This window comes from Thunnus maccoyii, chromosome 3 (assembly GCF_910596095.1).
Source record: "Thunnus maccoyii chromosome 3, fThuMac1.1, whole genome shotgun sequence".
NCBI classification, from domain to species: domain Eukaryota; kingdom Metazoa; phylum Chordata; class Actinopteri; order Scombriformes; family Scombridae; genus Thunnus; species Thunnus maccoyii.
In genome coordinates, this window is record NC_056535.1 from 6,460,179 (window position 1) to 6,480,983 (window position 20,805).

The window sequence follows — 20,805 nt, forward strand, 5'->3', positions numbered from 1 at the left end:
AAGAAGACAAGAATACGCACCCTGGGGGAATCAGACCTGTGGACAGACTTTCATGAGGACATGTTAGCCAGGGCTTCACCCACTTCACACTCTGAGAAGGATAATCATGAATCCATGATACATGATGGAAACTGTGGCTCAGCTGGGCCAAGTACCTGTTAGAAAGGGATTACTGAGGTGTAAAATGGTTTAAAAAACAGGAGGTATGAATTTGTTATCTGTAGTGGAGGGGGGGCACACGTGAATTCATCAACTGTCAGAAAACTGACAGACCTCAAGGCTAATGGTGTCAATTATACTTGCTTTCTGGAGGGATCTCTGCAAACATCCTGTGTCAAACTGTCATCCCATGAACACCATGGCCTCCTAAATTACCATGACCCCTGCAGAGCCTGCAGCCTCTTTGCACGATTATTTTTGTAAGGTGGATAAATCACAGAGGTTGTCATCAACATGATTTGAAAAGGCTTCAAATTATTAAATATATTTTCAAGTGAAATCACACACTTAACAGATATTACTCACCCTTTTAGTGACACTGGAACTATGGGAAACAGCAAAACCCATTTTAGCTTTGGAGCACATGCAAAAATGTGTTAGAACATGTCAGTCAGCGTTACAAGTCGATCTGCAATATAGTTTCATAAGAGCCCTGTGTAGTGGCACATTTCTGCCGTAGTGCAGCTTTACCTTGGTTCTAGAAATGTTCAGTTCACAGGACACCGTTTTATATTTTCTTTGAGTTTAATTTTCTTTCCAAAGTGAAGAAATCTTTTTTTCTCTATACAACAATTAATTCATGAGAAAAGCCATCAAGCATGACTGACTAGAATTTAATCTGCAGTTGTGAGAAAATTTGTGAGACACAAGTGGTCTGTGGCTGGTGTGTGGCTCGAGTACACTATGAAACAAAGTTAGACTATGATTTCACTGAATAATAATCCTGCTTTTGTTATCATACACACGGCAGATGCAAGAGAATTAGAGGCAAAGCCGTTGACAAAACTCTGTCACTCTCTCAAGAAATAAATCACAGCGGCATGAAGTCAATTTAAATGCAAATGTCAATGTTTAAGACAACAAACTGCCTACAGTACTGTATCTCAAGGGATTGCGGTGCTGAGGGTGAATCACACAACTGAAGACCACCCTGACGTTCTTACCGGGAAGATGACACACTGCCTCTAGCTCGTGACACACCACAGGAAACCGGAAGGGTCAGCAGAAAGCCACGGAGAAGTGAGTATCCATCCAGACAGAAAAGCCTGTGTTACATGTCACATGAAGACTGATGGGAGTATTCCCAGTCTGAAGCCCAGGATATCAAAGTTGGATTTCTCTAGGATCACCTCTATTGATCTGTTTTTGTTTCTCAAAGCCATCGCTCCAAGCCTTTAAGCCATTTCAAACTGCCAAAGCACTCACATTGAAATGGTGTAAGGTCTGTTTATACACAAACTGTAGATTTTGACTGAGCTGAAAAATCTGGCTCCACTTGCCCAGAGTGACGTGCATTCTGTTTTAACCTGACCACAGCCTGAACCACTGCAGTATTTAATGAACCCGAACCAGATTAAACCCAGATTTTTATCACAGCCCACAGTTGAAGAGTTGAACTATGTCTTTTTACAGCATATGGCAAATGGTTACACTGTCTACATTTTACACGCAAATATCTCAGGGCTCACAAGGCAGAGTTCAACCAACTTCTAATCTAAAACTCACTTATCAGCATAATTAAGACACAAATTCTGAGAATTATTATCACCTCCAATTTGAATATCTAAAGCTTAAAACACACCTTTACACCAGTTAACAGAAAAAAATAATCTGTCTTCTACTTTGGACATTTTCAATTGAGCATAAAGTTTACCTAAAACAATTTGTTAGATAGAGTAATACCAGTGCAATCCCAGATAAGAGGATTCTAAATTGAAGAATGTAGGCACACAAGCCACAATAACCAATTATTGGGCTGCAGGGTACTGTTTTTATCTGTAAAGTATTTGTTCCTCTTAATACCATCATGGTTAGTCTGAAATAAACATCTGTTTCTTTCCTCCAACATATCTGTTTTACTTTGACATAGTAAATTAGCATTTGGCTGATAATCATGCATTGCCTCTGTGACAGAATAATGTCATCATTATTTTCCTAAACCTCTCCCTTTGGCATATTTTCCTCTTAGGTTCTGCGTTTTTTTTAAACTGGTTTATTTCAGATTGTGTATTTGCCTCTGCTCTGAAGAAACACATTTCACACACATTGCATAAAAATCTAGTCTGTTTTCACTGTTGGGATCATGACCAATAGAAAGACCCTGGAGCTGTAGTTCTAAAGAAACAAAGCAAATATGCTATTTTGAAAAAAACTTAAAAGCATTGTAGGAAGAGCGTGTGTGAGTCTAACTGTGGAACTATTGATTACTATTGTAATCTATTTACTTTTATTTTCTACTATTTTTCTACTACGAAAGAGAAACAAGATTTAAACAGATGAGGCCATGTACAATATTCACAAAACACATCAAAAGTGTACATACAATATTTTATCTACTTCACTATCCTCTGAAAGTAAAACAATGTTCCAAGATACTGCGTTACAGTGTTTTCATGCTTTTTTCTGAAAGGAAGATAATTCCGGTCGTAGTGTATGCTAATTGGTTGGAATTTCATAATGAGCACAACACTCAGATTTAGCTTTTCTCTAGTAGTTGTGTTCAGGAAAGCCTGCATTACACTGATTAGCTAATGCAATTAAACAGTATTTACCCCTACTGCTGCCCTCTTGTGTGTTCCAATGAGACAATAGGACTAAAATGCTTAGTAATTTAGCACCAAGCTATTCAACATCATAACAGCTAGCTATACCTAACCACAATGAGATCTTGTGACTGGTCTCGTTTTGCCAGCAAAACCATCCCCTGACACTCATTAAAACTCCACTGTAAACCGCAGAAAATGTTACAAGGTGAGATTGTTTGCAATCCAGTATGAGGCCATAAAAACGTGTTCTGTAAGGAGTCTTGGTTTCTACCCAAAAAATCTGACACTGTAAAAATAATGAGGTCAAGAAGGTCTGTAGTTCATAGCTGGTGGTCTGCAGGGTCACACTTGTAAAAATGGAGAGTGGAGCTCCCCCAAGCTGATGAATTAATTTGGATTTGTACCAGCTTGGCAAGATTACTGCACTCAACATTTGCTCTATCTGGGGGTGAGTACATCAAGAAACAGACATGCTGAGTTCTGGCTCTTTGTGGAAAACCCTAAAGGGCAACTGCAAAGACTTTCGGAAACTATCTCGTTACTGAATGTACATTTTAAATATAAAATGTTAGCCTACATTTTAACAGTTACGTTCTGACACATACAAAAGACTTCTATGAACTTGCGACAAAATTGTGCACCTCATGGCCGATGACAGCACCAGACTATTCAAAATGTTATATTGTGAATGAAGGTCTATAAAATCTTGTATCCCCATTAGGAGGGAAAGATTAGGTCATATGATGCTTGCACATTCTCCAACTATGATTGGCCCTTAAAGACAATTTGGGACAAATGAATGCTGCAACAGAAAACAATATAAGGATTACAGTTCCTGCTCAGGTGTTAGCCCACTTAGCAAACTGACCACTCAGCAGCTTAGCCTCTTTGTTCCCTGATTCTAATCATGCTTGATCTGCTCTCTAATCTTCAATTTGGAGGATAGTGCTGTGTTTGACTCCAGGCCTCATTGGGCCAGTAAACAGGCTCTTACTATGCAGAGCAGATACCAAGGTTCACATGTTCACACCAAATCAACATACATGGAGGTGCACTGGCCTGGGGCTCCCAGTCGTCCACTTACAGTACCCAACATGGTGTAATGAGGTCCCGAGGGAAGCCTCTGGATGTAGAGCACTGCTGGCCTCACAGCAGACCCTGTCACACAGACACATACTACTCACCTACTGCTAGACAGACTGCCAGAGCACTTAAGGGATTTATTATCTCACACAAACGATCAAGTACACATTTTGTACACTAACACATCACAATTTTGAGAATAACCTTTTTTTTTGAGTATTTTTGACCTCACACTCTTCAGTGACTTTCTCAAGTTTGTAAACTATGACGAGGTTTTAGTGAACAAATGTAATGGAGTGAGCTACCTGACCTTATTTTATCTCCAGATTACTAAACTGAGTTGGTTCTCATTTGATTTACAGATGACTGTGACAACATTATGGTGAACAAAAGTAGCTATTCTTTGTGTAGATGATCACTATGTACACATGAAATTCAATAGTTATCTGAAATCATATGTTTGAGGGGAAAATTAATCACCAACAATTTTGATAATCAGGTAACATTTAAGTGATTCATCAAGCCAGATGCAAAACATTTTCAGGTTCCATCTTCTCAACAATAAGAATTTGCTGCCTTTCTCTGTTTTATGTCATTGTAAATTAAATATGTCAGGATTTTGGACAAAACAAGCAATATGTAGCTAACATCTCAAGCTCCGAGAAATTGTGATGGGCATTTCCATCAAAGAGTACCACTATCATGGTGAGAGGCGTGTTTCACGTCTGTCCTGGTACGTTCTCTGTGTCCTCTGCCTGTCACATGTGTCCTCCCTCATCCTCGGTGCCCTTCACTTCCACCTCCCAAGGGTCCCCCTGGAACCTTATCCATGCAGCCACACACAATACCCTTCATGGGACACAAAGCCAATGATACTGCGTTCCCCGGTTCTATTCTTTACATTTGTCACTTTTATTCCTCTGCTCTTTGTTCGCCTTACCTCTGTATGCATGAGTTATCCCAAATTGAGCCTGCAATTGAAATGGAAATCATCCCTGTGTCCCAGTGACTTTAGGGCAATAACTTCTTACTCTTCGAGGCATAGCTGTCATGTTTGTTGTTCCTTGGAGAATCTTATGGTGGTGTTGCCCTTTTCACCAAGGTTTTTAACATAAACATTGAATTTAGAGGATATGTACCCTGTGATATAACAGCGGTGTTATAAATCTTAGCAGGCATACAAGAATCGGGACAATAAGATTGGGAAATGAGTTTGAAGCTGACAGCAATGCACAGTGGGATTAAAATTCCTCTCATAAAACATCCCCATATTTGGTTCTCTTTATTGGTTATGGTTTTCATGTGAGCATAATCTAAATTGATTAATTAAACGTAAAACTTACAATTTTCTAAAGCAATAGGAGGCAGGAATAATAACCACACATATTGTCTTTCATTGAATCCAACAGAGGATGGAAAATTCCCATGAAAAACACATGGCAGCCTGAGGAGAGGATAATAACACAACAAGTGGAAGATGTGTGTAAATGTTGTCGCTTGAACAACATCAACGAGACATTTTTATTTTTTCTGAATGATGACACGTAAACACAAGACATTATGAAAAGATGTGAAATGCGTGCAAGCTGTGCAGCTGGCAGCAATTGACAATATGTCTGGGTAACATGTTTGAGCTGTGGGAAAACAGTCTCAGTATCACAGCAAAAGAACAATGACACACTAAAATATACCTGCAGGCAGGGATATGTGGGTTGCACATGACCAATGTTGGATACTGACCTCTTATCCCCTCCTACTGGGAAAAGAAGCACTGAACATATGAGATAACATTGACCTCACCCCCAGTTTGCCCTTCAGTATTAACTTTACTGATTAATTGTCCGTGTAGTGCGAGAAGCCATTGATCATGTTCACCCAGTGGCCCCAATGATGCAGTGGCCTGTTTAATAAGAAATAAACCTTGATTCTGATGATCAGCATCTCTTATCTTTGCATATCCTTTCCTCCGCCATCCCCCATCAGAGGCTGCAAGGAGGGAATCATTTCCAACACTCCTGTATCTCCTCTGAACCGGTCACAGGTATCATAAAAAAATGTAGTAAATAAATATGCACATTGCCAGAGAGCAGGCAAGGAAATGAATATTTCATGTTACCAAACACATTTCCAGAACATACTGGCTAGAGTGTGCCTTTCCGGCTGTCATCGGTAACAAACATGAAAGAGGAGGACTCAGGTAAGGCATAGCGCCGCAGCACTCTCAACTCCGCCTGCAGCACAGGGAGCACGAGCCATCACTGTAATTGCTTGTAGTGCTGGAGCCTGAGCTGAACCTCAATTAGAGCCTGGGTACTTGGTAGGCTCCACACCTTCCCGCCGTGTCTGCCAGCCACACCGGGAAACACACTCTAACATCTCAACACCATCGGGCATCAGTGCAATGTTTGTCTTCATCATAGTTTAGGTTTACACTTTATACCCATGGATCAGCATACCTGTTCACACGGCTGTAAGCCAGACTCATCCTAGAGATCACGTTTTTGCGTTACCTGCAGTGACACATTCTAGATGGGGTGATAACAGGGCAGCAATTAGTCTGATGCTGCAATTCACTCCTGCTCACTGTTGGCAGGCTGCTTTTTCTAATCTCTAATAGCCATCTGATACTCCCGATTCCAACAGACAGACCAAATTATACCTTGAAATTACATTGCTGATGCTGCTAAGAGATGCGTCTACTACAGACTGTGCACAGATAAGACACCGACAAATACTTTGGAGTGGTTCAAGTTTACAAATCAGGCATATGACTAAATAGAAAAGGTAGAAATGCAGACATGCTATATTAGTTAATAAACCGTCTAAATCAAATAGGAAAAATCCAGGTTTCAGTGTTCTATGTCTCAGCTTACACACATGTATTACCGAGGGTGGGGTACTTGGCCACAATGAATCATACATCTTTCAGTCTGCACAGGTGTATGCAGCCTAGCCACAAAGAAAGAGCTCTCTGTGCCTCTCTCTTTCTCCATCCCACCCTCAACCCCCACCTCTCTCATGGTGTATACAGGACAATACAGCGCACACATATACTGTAAGCACACCTGTATTAACAGGTAAAGCCCAAATCACAGCCAGCCTTCTATCTATCACATCTTTAATGCACTTCCTGCCTCAGAACGTGCTGCCAGTTTGTGATGCCTGTGCAAAAGACAAAAACAGCACAGCAAGGTGTGAGCCTGGACGTTTTTATCACATGTCTGTGTGGCTGAGTTTCAATCTGTGTGCACCAAAGAGAACCAGACACCACGCTGTGTAAAGCCTCACTGATGTGCAGGTGGAAGTCTGATCTGCATAGTTACAGTTACTGTGACAGGGTGTTTCTCAGCACATGAGCAGACATTTGTTATATATTCACAGTCAGCTGAGTGTGCCAGCCACAAACATGAAGAAAGAGTCTGTCTGCAGTTACAAAGGATGTTCTGTTTCCTGCATTTTGTAATCTAAATGATTAAAAGGATGAAAAAGGTCCATGAAATGCGTCAGTTTGGAGCTGCATATTAAGAGGGCTGGCTGACATGGACCGGCTGGGAGATGGTCGACACTTTGCTTGTCCAATTACTGGCTCTCGCTCAAATTGTTTGGTGAGAAGCATTCGACCTACTTCTGGACACAAAGCACCACTGCCCTGAATACAGAGAGGCTGGGGACCACGTGTGATGACAAGTGCCATTAGAGGCTCTTGTCTTTGGCCTAGAAATTAAATTCAGGCAAGTTACCTGGTGTGTGATAATTACGGACTATGAGTGCTGTTGTACCTATGTGCACATGGCATGCCCTGCTGGGATGAACAGGGGACAACATAAATAGGATCTGCTCTTCTTGAAGAGCAGCTTGAGATGATTACATTCACTAATGGCAGTCTGACCTTCAGAAGGTCTTTGTGTTTAACATTAAACAGCAGCACGATCAGTATCAGGAGGAGCAGCACTACTAGAACTGATAGAAGTGCTATGAGGAGTGGTGAGAATGTGTTTGTTTACAACACTAGACTTGTACATTTTTGGGAAATGTGCCACAAACGGTTACAGACAATATAGGCCAAGTTGATTGTGTTGTGAACAATAAAGCAGAAGCATCAAAAGGAATACAAATATAAAATTATGGGTAAACTATGAAACATTTCTGTTTCCTGGGATTCCCTCAAAGGCATCATCTGTAATGAGCCACCACACAACAACACTGAGGAAATCAACATTTGAATTTGCAGCACTTTCACACAGTGTGTGATAAATTTGCATACATTAGTTCATACAATATTCATACTGAGGGAATCACTATGTTAACCGCATGAGATATATCAGGTCTATAAATGCAACAAAGCACACAAGCCTAACGCACAACTGCTCCATCCACACCCCCATCAATTATCAAAGATATAGGTAACAACCACAACACCAATCTTCTGATTTAAACATCACTGTAATGTGCTTTTAATCACACTCATTGAAGTCTCATCAATCATTCTAATCTCGTGTCATGCATGCTTTACACTTGTGGAAGAGTACTGAATCTAATGAAGAGCAATTTCCTTAAGTGTGGGAAATGATTAAAGAAATGGGAGGTATTTTGTCTGTGGAAACACCATTTTTTTTTGTTTTTTTCTCTAAAACACAAGCTTTGTCAGAGGCGTCAGCTAAGATGGACAAGGCCAGGAAAAAAAAAAAGAATAAAAAAATTCACCTTTTCTCGATCTCAATCTGAGTAAAGTCTTACAGACTTTCAAGGCTGCTTCTAGTGCCATGTGACACCACTTACCTTTTCACAGTACAAGAATAAATCTGCTGAAATGGCATATAAGCACTTTCTCTATAAAAATCTGCACACAAGATAATAGTTACCAGGCTTACATAGATATCTGCATTTTTCCTACTATACTACAACTATTCCTGTGCCTGTCACTTGCAAGATGACATGACAGCGTTTATTGCCAATTCAGAATGAGATAATGCTATTCACCACATTGGGTGACAAGGTATGATTCAGTTCTGCGGTTCAGCTTTCAGCATAAGAGTCAGTGATAAGCAGGCTGAGATCACTGCTGTCATGGGCAGTGTAGTGGTGAATAAGAGGGATGACAAAGTATTATCCTCACTCAGTGATCACTATCAGGCATCACTACTCAGAAAGACATTCATTCATATTTGTCCACTGTAACATTATTTAGTTAATTTAAAATGGTGTGAGAGCTTCATGAGAACATTTTCTGCTAAAAGAGGAAAGAAGCAGTGTGAATTCAGCTCTTGCTAGGTGGGGTTAACCTGGTTAAGCTAGGTTAGCCCTCCACTAGTTCACCTCCCACATCTCTAGGTATGAGCAAAAATGTTGCTAGTTATTATTCCACTCATGAAAAAACTGACTATATTAAAACACCAGTCATGACCACATCTCCCTGTAACAAATTCTCCTCTTTTTTTTCCTCTTTTTATTTCAATTTTCAACCACCTGCCACGAAGAGTAGCATACATAGTCCACACAGGTGCCTCCTCGAATCAACTGAGCTCCGCCGTTGAGGGCTAGCTAAATTTGTAACAAGTGCCACAACTAAAAACTATATCAAAATTGATACACATATTTTACTCTAGCCAAATAAAAAAACAGAAATTCCAGACACTCACCTTCAGACGCAACTCATGTCGCGGCAGCCGTTCAGAAAGTTGAATTTTCTGCGCCGCTGGAAGAGGGCAGAGAGGGGTTTAACTGTTACGCCGCTTCGCTTCGCAGTTGGTCTGAACCGGAGTACCTCCTCCCCTCCCCTGGATGCTGCTACTATCGCTCCCCCCGCCTCTGGAAGCAGAAAAGTAATAGCGGTTTCTTCCTCCTCCTCCACAAAGACAGACTCAAAGAAAAGAAGGGACCCTATCGCAGTCAATAGGTTTTAGAAAAAAAAAGAACCCATGGCAACGCAGAAAAACCGTGCGCAACTTGCCCACGTTGTGACCGGGTTAAAGTGATCCCCAGCCCCCAAAACAGTGACAGCCACATTATCCCCAAGCTTCAGAATGGGCTGGTTTTAGTGGGAGGGGGCGGAGGAGAGGGGAGCACTAAACTCCACTGGGTGGATGCTGTTCAGATACGGATGGGAGAAAATAAGATTTAAATTTAAAAAACTGTTTCTACTATTCTCAGTAGTGAGCTTGAGATACTTGATGTTCATTATATTCTATGGTGTATAATCTGGAATACCCTATCCCAATTCAGACAGGTTATGGATTCATTTAGTAGTTTCCATTGGTTTTAATTACTTGTTATTGACGTTATTTTTCTCCACATTTTTCCAGTACAATCCGAATGAGCAAAGCACTACCCTTGCCTCATACCAGTCCACACAGCAGACTGCACATATAAACACATAATCGGACATTGGCCACTGGGAGCTGCCCAGTAATAGCTCACTATTTGCTGAGGGCCCCTGAGCCACAGTTGGATTATAAATGCCTTGCTCAAAGGGACCTGAACAGTGCAGTAATAACAGAGTCGGAATATGTCTCATTCTTTTTCCACTGTCTCCCCAGCCACTCTTAAGTCCTCTTCTCTAACGTTGCCTACTGCAGGAACCCTGTTCTTTTTTCATGATTGTGTTTCAAGGTACAAAGTAGTACAAAACCATAGTACATATTAATAGTCACATTAAATAGTAAATACAAGTTGGACTGTGTGTTACTGAGTCAAACTTGCATTTACATGGTAAAGGATTTTTTGTGGTCAATACCAATATCCATATTCAAGACAGTTGAGACACTTTTAAACCAATCATGGTACAGTATATTATCCAGGTTTTGTTTTTTAACATAAACACATAACATGAAAAGACACTGATGAAGATCCCTTATATGTGGTTATTCAAGAGTTGTGACTGAAATATGCACTGGGAATAATAAACCTGGCAAACCACATTAAAACTAACAGCAAATACAACAGTAAATCTTAAACAGTAAACTGAAAACAATATTAGTACCTATATAAACAACAAATAAAACAAAAACTATATCAATGTTGAGATTAGAAAGATATGATTTAAATATAAAGAGTTTCAGCTTTGTTAATTACTATTATAAATTATTGTGAATTAATAAACATGAAAAACTAGGCATTTCAAGCTAGTCACTGCTTGGCTGTTGCATTGGATTGCAATACATTAACAGGTGTTCATACTGTTGTGTCAAGCTCTTGTATATCAACGATGTTCACTCCTGTCATCATAATTCCAGCCCATGTATTGTAGACTAATAGCCTCTGTAGGGATCTGTGATTTCAGCACCTCTGACAGCAGCAGATCATTAAGAACTTTTTGCATCGGAGGAGCGGGTAGTAAAGGTCAGCGAGAAATCAATTTATTCAATAACCTCAGACCCACAGACCGAAATGGAGTGGATTTCCAACCTGGAAATGATGAGGTGGGAAGGGTTTATCACCACTGCCAGTAAATGTTCAGAAGCTCACTCCTCTGCCATCTCTAACTCAGTGGGTCATTTTGTATTTCACTTCAGTCAGTGGTGTACATCTGTTTGTTCTCTGATATAATAATATAAATAATATAATAAACAATATAAGGTAATAAAAAGTGCATTCAAAAATCAAAAATCTGAAAATTTTGTATATACTGTCAGAATGCAAGATACATTATGACTCAAAGGGGGGAAAATATATTTTTAAATTGCTATGCACAAGGCATTCTCTCCTCCTAGACAACGTCAATTCTCCCCGCTCACATCTATCTCCTCCACCTCAATCTATGACTGATTGTCAGTGTGTGGAGACACCTGTCACCTGTGCTGTGGTCTGTGATGAGTTTCTGAAACCTCGCCTGTTTTTTTGTTTTTTTTCTCCCTCCAGAACAATGCAGTTGCCGTTAGTAACACGACCATTTATTCAAGCAGCACCCCACTTATTTTACATATTTACAAGGTAAGTTAACGTGTCATGAGGAGTTCTACACAGCCTGTGAAAACAATTGTATAATGTTTTCTGTGGCTCTGGAGGGAGATTTCCAGAGTTTGAAAAATAATCAAGGCTATCGAGTTGCATTATGGGAAATGTAGAATACAATGTTGTGGGAGCTTGATCCATGCTACAAAGTAAAAGTCAGGGTATTTTGGCCTCTGGTGTCTCTTTATGGAAGTGCAATACTACATCGCTGGAATGGTGTTTTGCAATATACTACCATTTGTAATCCCACTGGCACCACAGTAAAAGTCTCAAAAAAAAGATATTTTATATTCTAGTTATTCAGTTTACTGTCCAATTATATTTTCTGTATATTATATTTCCCCAAGATGAAAGTAAATGCCGTTTCAAAGCCTTCTCCACACTGCCAGGAATAACACTTTGGTGGAGAAATGCTGAATTCTTTACCTATGATTAATATATTGGCCTAAAACTAGTCAAATTTAAATGTACAAACTGTAATCTGTCCATAAAACACCCATCATGTATAAAGTTTCAAATGTGGAACATAAACTCCCACCAGGTAACCACTGAATTGCCAGAAAATATAAAGCAAACATGGCTACACTGTCCTCAATGATGGTTAAGGTGCCGAATCCATGCATGGACATTGTTTCAATTTAAACTCTTTGGAGATAAACACAACCCAGGTGAAAGAATTTTCCTTGCAAATATAGAAAACATATAAAAACATGAGGAACAGGGACTCTCCTGTGGCAAACTGGTTCACATGTGCTGGAAACACCTGAAAAGCGACTGGTCAAAACACAGTGGGGCTAAAGGTAATGTGTCATGAGTTCTGAGCCAGGTTGCCTCCCTGGCTTCTCCACTGTGGATTCATCTTCATCCAACTGGCACCACAGCGGGGAGACTAAGATCTCTCTGTTACACAAAGAAGGGAAGTGAACAGATTGACTTGAATCCAAATAACCTGATTTAGGGTATCATAATCACACTGAATGGATTATACAATGGCTTGACTGAGCAATAAATGTAACAAGATACCTTTGTGAGGTGCTCCGTGTTACAGTGAGTGCCCTTATCAAATCAAATTAGATTTTGTGGAACATCTGCTTCCTTTTTTTTGACAGGAACTGCCTCATCTGTGAGCGGTAAATGTGATACAGTAGCTTAAGACCCAGTTCTCAGCTGACCTTACAGAGGCCCAGGTTAAATGCTGGAATTATATGTACATTGATTCACTATATGTTCTTATTTTACAGATGGTACCATCCTAAAAATGAGTTCTTAATGCAAACTACACCAAAACAAATTATTGAATTTTACTCAGTATAATGATCCTAAAGTAAAATAATGTAAATGTAATAATTAAAACACAAGAAAGAACAGTTTGATTATTTTAAGAAATGCTTAATAATAGAATATATACAAATCATGGCTGACTATGATTTGTTTTCTTTTATATAGTTAATGCAAGCTAAAATGGTACTACTGTCTAATAAGGCACCTTTTTAAAGGGTTAAAAGTTTAAATAATTGATATTAAGTCAATTATTCACTAATGCTTTATTGATTAGTTATAAGTCATTATACCATGGCCACTGAAATTTCTGGAATCTCATTGGTTGGTAGGTGTGGTTTAAATTTTAATAATCGGGCAGTTTAACCAGACACCTGTGATGTATGTGTGTTTGCCATTCTGCACTAAACTATAGGTAACCATGGCAACAGTACTGAAGGTTCAGAACCTAGCAGTTTGAAAAAAGGGCTTCATTATAGTAAGCTAATTAACACAAACAACTCTTGAATAAAGAAATAAACACCAGATTGAAGGAGAGGAATGAATGACTTTAATATCTCATTTAACCTGTAGGGTACATATGTAAGTTTTAATGGACATAAATGGAAAACATCAAGTCCAACGAGAGACGACACAAAGAAAGCTAAAGATAAACTAAGGATTGCAAAACATGAGAAGAACAGTACAGATTCCCTACATGCTGAGGGAATTTTATGCTCTGGTCCAGCTGTGGAAACCAGAGACAGAGTTTACAGCCTGTCAAGTCTAACTAGCTTGAGGGCAAGCATCCACTGACATCTAACTGCCCTGAACTTAATTAGCAACACCAGGTTCTGCTCATTAACCTCAGTTTTTAAATCTGTAATTAAACGGCACAGAAAAAGCAAACAAGATGTAAGTATTCAAACCAAGTGCTTTTAAGTGTTGTTAAGGCTTCTTAGCCTCTCTGCCTCATACATTACAACCATGGAACTTATACCTCATTGGGTATTATCCCTTACTTATTAAGAACAAATTTTGGGATGCCAGGTTGTGAAAAATTCAATTGGCTGCCCTTTTATTTGGTAGTAATACAATTATAATTGTTGGTAAACCATTAATAAATGCTCATGGGTCACTCAGTTTCCAATAAGCCATCAAGTATGCACTTATAAATGTTAATAGGTCATGAATAAATTGTTTTAATTAATCTAATCTGCAGTTGTAAGTGTGAAGAGGTTATTAATAAATGGATTTTGATCTAGATTGTATGCAGTCTTTTTTCAGAACCAAAAACCCCCCATTAAGCACTGGTAGATTATTTATTAACCATTAATAAAGCCATCAGTTACAACTTATAAAGCCCTCATAAAGGCTGCCTTATGAGAAAGTGGTATGACTAAAATATACCCAGTAATGATATCTCTGCTTCAGAAATAATATATGTTCAGACTGCATTATTTCTCAGGTGACATGTTGTTGGACATATGCAGCATAATTACTGCAGGGAAGTAAAACCAAGATATGAAATCATAGTATCTCCCAAGCTAGACAGGGCAGGGCCTCATTACGTGACGGAGAATGTGAAATTTCCAACGGAGACTGACTGAGGGGAAAAGAATGAGCTGGTGCCGTCAAAGCAGGGCCTGAAAACAGAGGGTACCTCTGTCAAAGGTGTCAAAGTTCACGGGCAAAGCATGAATGAATGCACCCCCCATCGCTCCGCTTCCGTCTTGTTTTCCTGATGTGTTCCCCCATCTCTCTCTCTCTCTCTCTCCTTCTGTATCATGGAATATCACTGTGGGGCAGAAATCCCCTCATTGACGTCTGCAGGGCTGCATAATGAGAATAAATGAGCTGGAAGTAAATATGCAGGCTGTGTGCTGCTTGCCGCTCTATACCAGTCAGCCCATAGGCTTTCATCAAAAATTAAGATGGATTGTGTTGCCAAAAGCCCGTAACAGTGATACACAGTGTTTTATTTATCTAAAGCGGAATTCAAAGGCCATTTCAAAGGATTAAACATTCAAGTACATTTATCCCAATTTGGAACATTTTGCTTATATACGTGTTGCTGATATTTATTTGAAGTGAATGAGGTGGTGATGATCCAATACATTTACTTGCATTTGCAGTGTCATTTCACACCGACACAAACAAACAGAAAACATGTCTTTTTTTTCACAATGGAAGGGCTGGTATTGAACCTTGTGAAGCAGTGGTAGTCCACTGATGGGAATTACGAACCAACTCCTATGCAGCTCCTCCCCCCGCATCTTGTCGCTCAGTTGGTGGCTTCATTATAATTAATACAAGCCACACAGGCACCCTTAAAGTCATCACTTAGAGCAGTTTTCCTGAGAAGACAATGCAAAAGGGCAACTATACAGTAAAAACCATCCTATATGCAGCACAATGAAAAACTTCACGCTTCAAGTATTCATGAATATCACCAAGGCAGAAATGACTAAGTGTTATGACGCGTGATGAGTTGCTCTGCCAGTCTGACTGTGAACTCCAGACACAAAATAAATTCTCAGTTTTTACTGTAAGAATGAAAACAGCACAACACAGCACAAGATAAAACTCAGACACCGCAGATACAAACAATAAGTTGCCAGGGTGGATTAAAGTGCTGCTTGTCAGCTCTGAAGCTGCTGGAGAGAAAAGGCAAATCTTCTTTGCGAAAGAGTGTTTTATCAAAAGTGTGTCTAAAGAGCTGCGAGTCGTTCACCCACATCTGCTGGTCAACAGACGCACACGCATTTACTGACGAGAACATGCAGCAAATTTAATTGCTCTATCATATACAGGCATTCAGAGAAATTACACAAAAAAGGGTTTTCAAGCAGCTAATTATGTGTTGTTGCTTAGCCCCTGTCTTTTCCTGTAGGTAACCTTTAGTCATGTCCTGAATTATTTTCTCAGCAGAGTTTGAGCAGCAAAACATTTCTGTGTATTTTTAGGATCGAAATATGTGTTCAATCTATCTGGCTCTCTGTCAAACTGTCATGGCTTATTGGGACACTTGAAAAGAACAGAGCCATTGTTAATGTTATTAGTAACATCTGTGCTTTTCTTACTATGACAAGTCAAAAAGTTGCTATTGGGTTCAAGCACAAGCAGCTAAAAAACCACTCTCATGTCTGCATGTTAAGTACAGAGCTGAAGTCAGGGCATAGTTAGCTTAGCTTAGCATAAAGACTGGAAACAGGGGGGAAAGGTTAATCTGGATTTGTCCAAACATAAAAAATACATCCATTAATACCTGTAAAGCTCACTAATTAACATGTTATATCATAGGACCACAAATGGGTATTTTCACATTTCTTTTTGTGTACAGACTAAACAAACAAGATACACTCTGTTAATCAGACGGCTATAGAGGTGTTGATAAGCATATTTTTGAGCTTTGGGTAAGCTACCTGTTCTTCCCTGCTTCCAATCTTTATGTTAAGCTAGGCTAAATACATCTGGGCTCCAGCTCCACAGCTAACACACAGACATGAGAGTGGTATCGATCTTGTCATCTCACTCTCAGAAAGAAAGCCACATAAGTGTATTTCCCAAAATGTTCAGTTATTGAACAATATAACCACTGATCCCCTGCATAGCACATGTTTCAGAATACAGATTGCATAAATTTGTCATATCCTCTGCCAAATATAGTTTTTATTTATTAATGTGTTATGCTTTAACCTTGTGTGCATTAGACTGCTTAATGAAATATTACTATAGCACACATAAAGAACCTTAGTTGTAATTTATTGCATGAAGGCTTTCTGCACAGACTTCCAGTGTCTCGTTTCTTATCAACCCACCCGCAGCAAAGAGATCAGAATAAAGCAAGAGCCTCTCCCACTCTCTACTATAAGAATGTGTGAGCAACATCTGTAGCTTCCCTGTGGCTCCTGACGAGCAGCCTCGCAGCCCCTCCCCGCATCACACAGGAAACGCTGGAGGCACAGCCGTAGTATTCGATTCGTAATTAATATCAGCAGCAGGTTGGGAGAGGGCGTTTTCCTCTGGCAGATTGCTCCGTGCGTAGGCGCTCTCCCCAGAGACCACGCATTGCTCTGCTAGTGGAGCTTCATCATATGCCTTCGTAGAATCATTTTCTCTTTATGAGAGCGACGAGGAGCATCCTCTCACCCAATAAAGGCTGGGAGATACCGTAGTGTCTGGATGAAGGCAGGAGGGGGGCTCACAGTATGAAAGCTGTTTCCATAGCAATCCAAATATTGCAGCTATGAGTTTGAGCTGAGATGGGAGACTGGTGCCAAACGGGCCGTCAATCATTTAACAAAGGAGGAAATAGGGAATAAGCTTTCCCTCTCTTCCTACAGTAATATAACTGCCGGACTATTTGATAAAGATGAAGTGCGATCATTAGATGTGAGCATGTGTGGTTTTTATGAGGGCACATGAGTGTAGCTGTCTGTTGCTCCTTAGCATTTTGTGGCTAGTGTGATGAGACAGTTGATTTGACTGTGGTGTGAGACCCATACTCCTAATCTTTTATCAAATGTATTTTGATGTATTTATACGTATATATATATTTTATATATTTTGATGTATTTTTTATTGTTGAGAATCAAGAGACAAATCAGCACAGTAGAAGCTCTACACTGGCACCGTATTCAGTGTTGTACATATTTAACAAACAAGTAAAATACTATTTCACATGTGAGGCAGCTTATCTTCGCACACAGTTGGAACACTTAAAAATGCAACTAACCATGCTGTTCGGTGAAAGACATGAATCAGTATAGCGAGAAAAGATGGAGGACTCTCCTCCTGTGAAAAAATTTACCATTAGATAATTAAATTTCTCTGTGCTTGGATGCAACACAATGACTGTGTGATCATGCAAATAATTACCTTTCCGCTTATACTCAGGCAGAGAGGTCGACAGGCATGGCCGTATCAGATCTCTGGGAACACAAGCAAGAGTTCACATTTACACACAGCAGTGTTTGTATAGTAATTTATTATTGTGTGAATGGGTGATGCGGATAAAAACATCATCAGCTTTCTGATAAGGAAGATGTCATACAGCAGCTTTATTACAATAGGAAGACACATCTCCAGCTCTGACAGGCCCTGCAGGCTGTATGATTATTCCAAGATGAGGTTTGAAGGTGGGAACAATGCACCGGTGTTACACACGGTTCCCTCTCAGGGGACGTGCATACGGAGGTAATAGAAATGGGCCCACGGGATAACAGGAGTGTTATTTTGTCTGTTTCAATTAAATGTTTTCAGGAGCAATCTGAGGGGCGACTAACATGTTTTGTAGCAGGGCAAACGCTACCCACAGGGGAGCAGGAGGGATTGATAATAACTAGCAGAATGGCTTTAAAGCAGTCTACCAACAAATCAATAACTTTAGATCCAGAACCCCATCTAATCAAGACTTGAACCCTGGGGCTAATTACAGAGAAACAATGGAAATCAATAGAAATAATCCCACACATTTGCTTCAGTGTCTTCACACCTTCTCTTTAATATTGGGAGCATTAGTCAAAGAGAAAACTCACACAATCTCTTATTATCTGCTAAGGCTGGAGATATATTCAAATACCACATCTGTTGGCATACATACATGTTGATGTACGTTATGTTTGCTGAAGTATTTCCTCCTCCTCCATCTGTAATCACCAGCAGCTGTCTGTAAGCTACGTGAGACTTAAGACATTTGCATCAGATATTGCACATGACGTGACAGAGTTTTCAGTGTGGTATCATGACATTTTCAAGTGTGACAATGACATTTTCAGCTAGAGGAAAAATAATTTTAGCAATTAGAAGACATTGCATCAGGATTTCTTTGCCTTTTTTTTATACTGTGCCCTTTTTTGGGTCCCAAATTTCTCAAGACCCAGGTTGTTAGATGGTTGTCATGTGAATTTGAGAATACTGAGAAATGTTTTTGTATTCCATTTTTAAAAGCATGGAGGAAGCCCCTTATTGATTAAGTAGAAATTATACAGTAAACCTATTAGAGGTCAGTTTATTAGTCATGAGGAGTCGCTACGTCTCAGCCTTTTAAAAAAGTGTTCATTTTAGAGGCATTTAAGTTTTTGTCAGTGAAATTTTAGTCTCATTTTCATTCACAATAACTATATCTTATTCACATACAGAGGGCACATTTGACACCATCTTCAATGTGTACAGTTCACATATTTAGTGTTGTTGACTATGGCAGGTTTAACGGAAAAGGATCTGTTTTGCCAACATTTCGCCTACATTAATCCTGTGTTCATTCCTAATGTTAGCACAAACATAAGCACAAACATAAACTGAACTGAAAGAAATGTTAAGTGTACATCCAAATACACAGCATTGGCTTATCTTTATACAAATCTGTCTAAGCTTGGCTGCTAATGCTTGTCTATTTTTCAGAGGGACTGTGGATACATTTAGTCCTTTTACTTTTTTGCTTCTAAGAGGTGGTAATGTTAGCTAACGTTACTGCCAAAGACCTCACATTCACAAAATACAAGATGCTCATAATTAGTGCAGCAGGTCAAACAGCTAAATCAAATGCTGAAAAACAGATAGGCAGCAGAGGATCTTTTGCTAATAAGAGGCATATAATGTGTCCTTCTGCAGATGCAGATGCAGACATGTTGTTGATTAACACTGTGCATTAAAACACAAATCAGTTTATCTGTCCATCCTGCCATCTTTCACATGATTTAGATATTATGTGTTGATAAAAACTGTAACACTTTTATCTTTGGCTTTGGGACTACAAATCTATAATGGAAAGCCTGTGGTACTAACAAGAGGTGCGGAGTTTAAAAGATGTGGCTGTTTAACAAAAGTATGATATTAGTTGCACAGTAGGAAATGTAGAATCCAGTGTTTTTGGAGCTTGACTCACTTTTGGAACTATGTCAGGATTGCTTTTCCACTGATCCTTCAGTTTTAACCATTCTATTTGAAATCTGTCTCTTGCAAATCTTTGAACTATATGGAAGCACAATATTAAATTGTTGGAGTACCGCTTTAATGTAAAAAAAAAAAAAATATATATATATATATATATAACTATATGAGTCTTTGAAACCTCCTCATCTTCCATCTTTTGACCCTACATGGGGTCGGGACGCTAAGGCTGAGAAATACGTATTTTTAAAATACAAGTTTATTCTGATGTCAACATCCAACATAATCAGAGGAGATGAGGTGTATGTTCCAAAGAGCCCAGCTTAGCAAAACCAAAACCAAATCAAGAGTTTGTTTGGAGGATCTGGTGTCTGCAGCGTGTTATCGTGCAATTTACAGCATGTTCCTGCACAGCCTATTTCCTGTGTCTCTGCAGTTGGACGAGACATCCTGGATCTTGTTACCCGTCTGATGTGGACACATGATCTGATCTATGGGGGGGGGGGGGGGGGGGGGGGGGTCAGTGTGTCAGTGAGGGAGAGGGATTCACAGAGGTGCTGTCAGGAGGCCGGCAGCAGTGATTCAGGACTGGTTGATGTCACTTTGACAGAGAACAGAGAGGGCCATGTTGGTGTCAGCTGGAAGCCAGACACTCCGACAAGCCCAGTTCCTCCTCCCTCTCCCCCCACGACAATCTCTCTTTTAATGACCTTAACTTCACAGTCTCTGTCTTTCACAGTCCTGCCTTGTACATCTGAGTCATTAATACTCATGCTCCTAACAGATATAATCTGTGTAATCATGTGTTGCATTGATTAAACCTCATTATTTCTCTATAATAACATTATCTGGGAAT

The 20,805-nt window shown here is 39.7% G+C and overlaps 1 protein-coding gene across 6 annotated transcripts in view; it reads right to left on the bottom strand.

Annotated features, from left to right (window-relative positions):
- Positions 1 to 9,853, bottom strand: part of chl1b (cell adhesion molecule L1-like b) — a 61,739-nt gene extending 51,886 nt beyond the window's left edge. For all 6 annotated transcript variants that reach the window (XM_042407615.1, XM_042407613.1, XM_042407612.1 and 3 more), the window contains exon 1: positions 9,488 to 9,853. The gene's annotated coding sequence lies outside the window, so the exon portion shown is untranslated. The remainder of the gene's footprint in view (positions 1 to 9,487) is intronic.
- Positions 9,854 to 20,805: the final 10,952 nt, after the last annotated feature.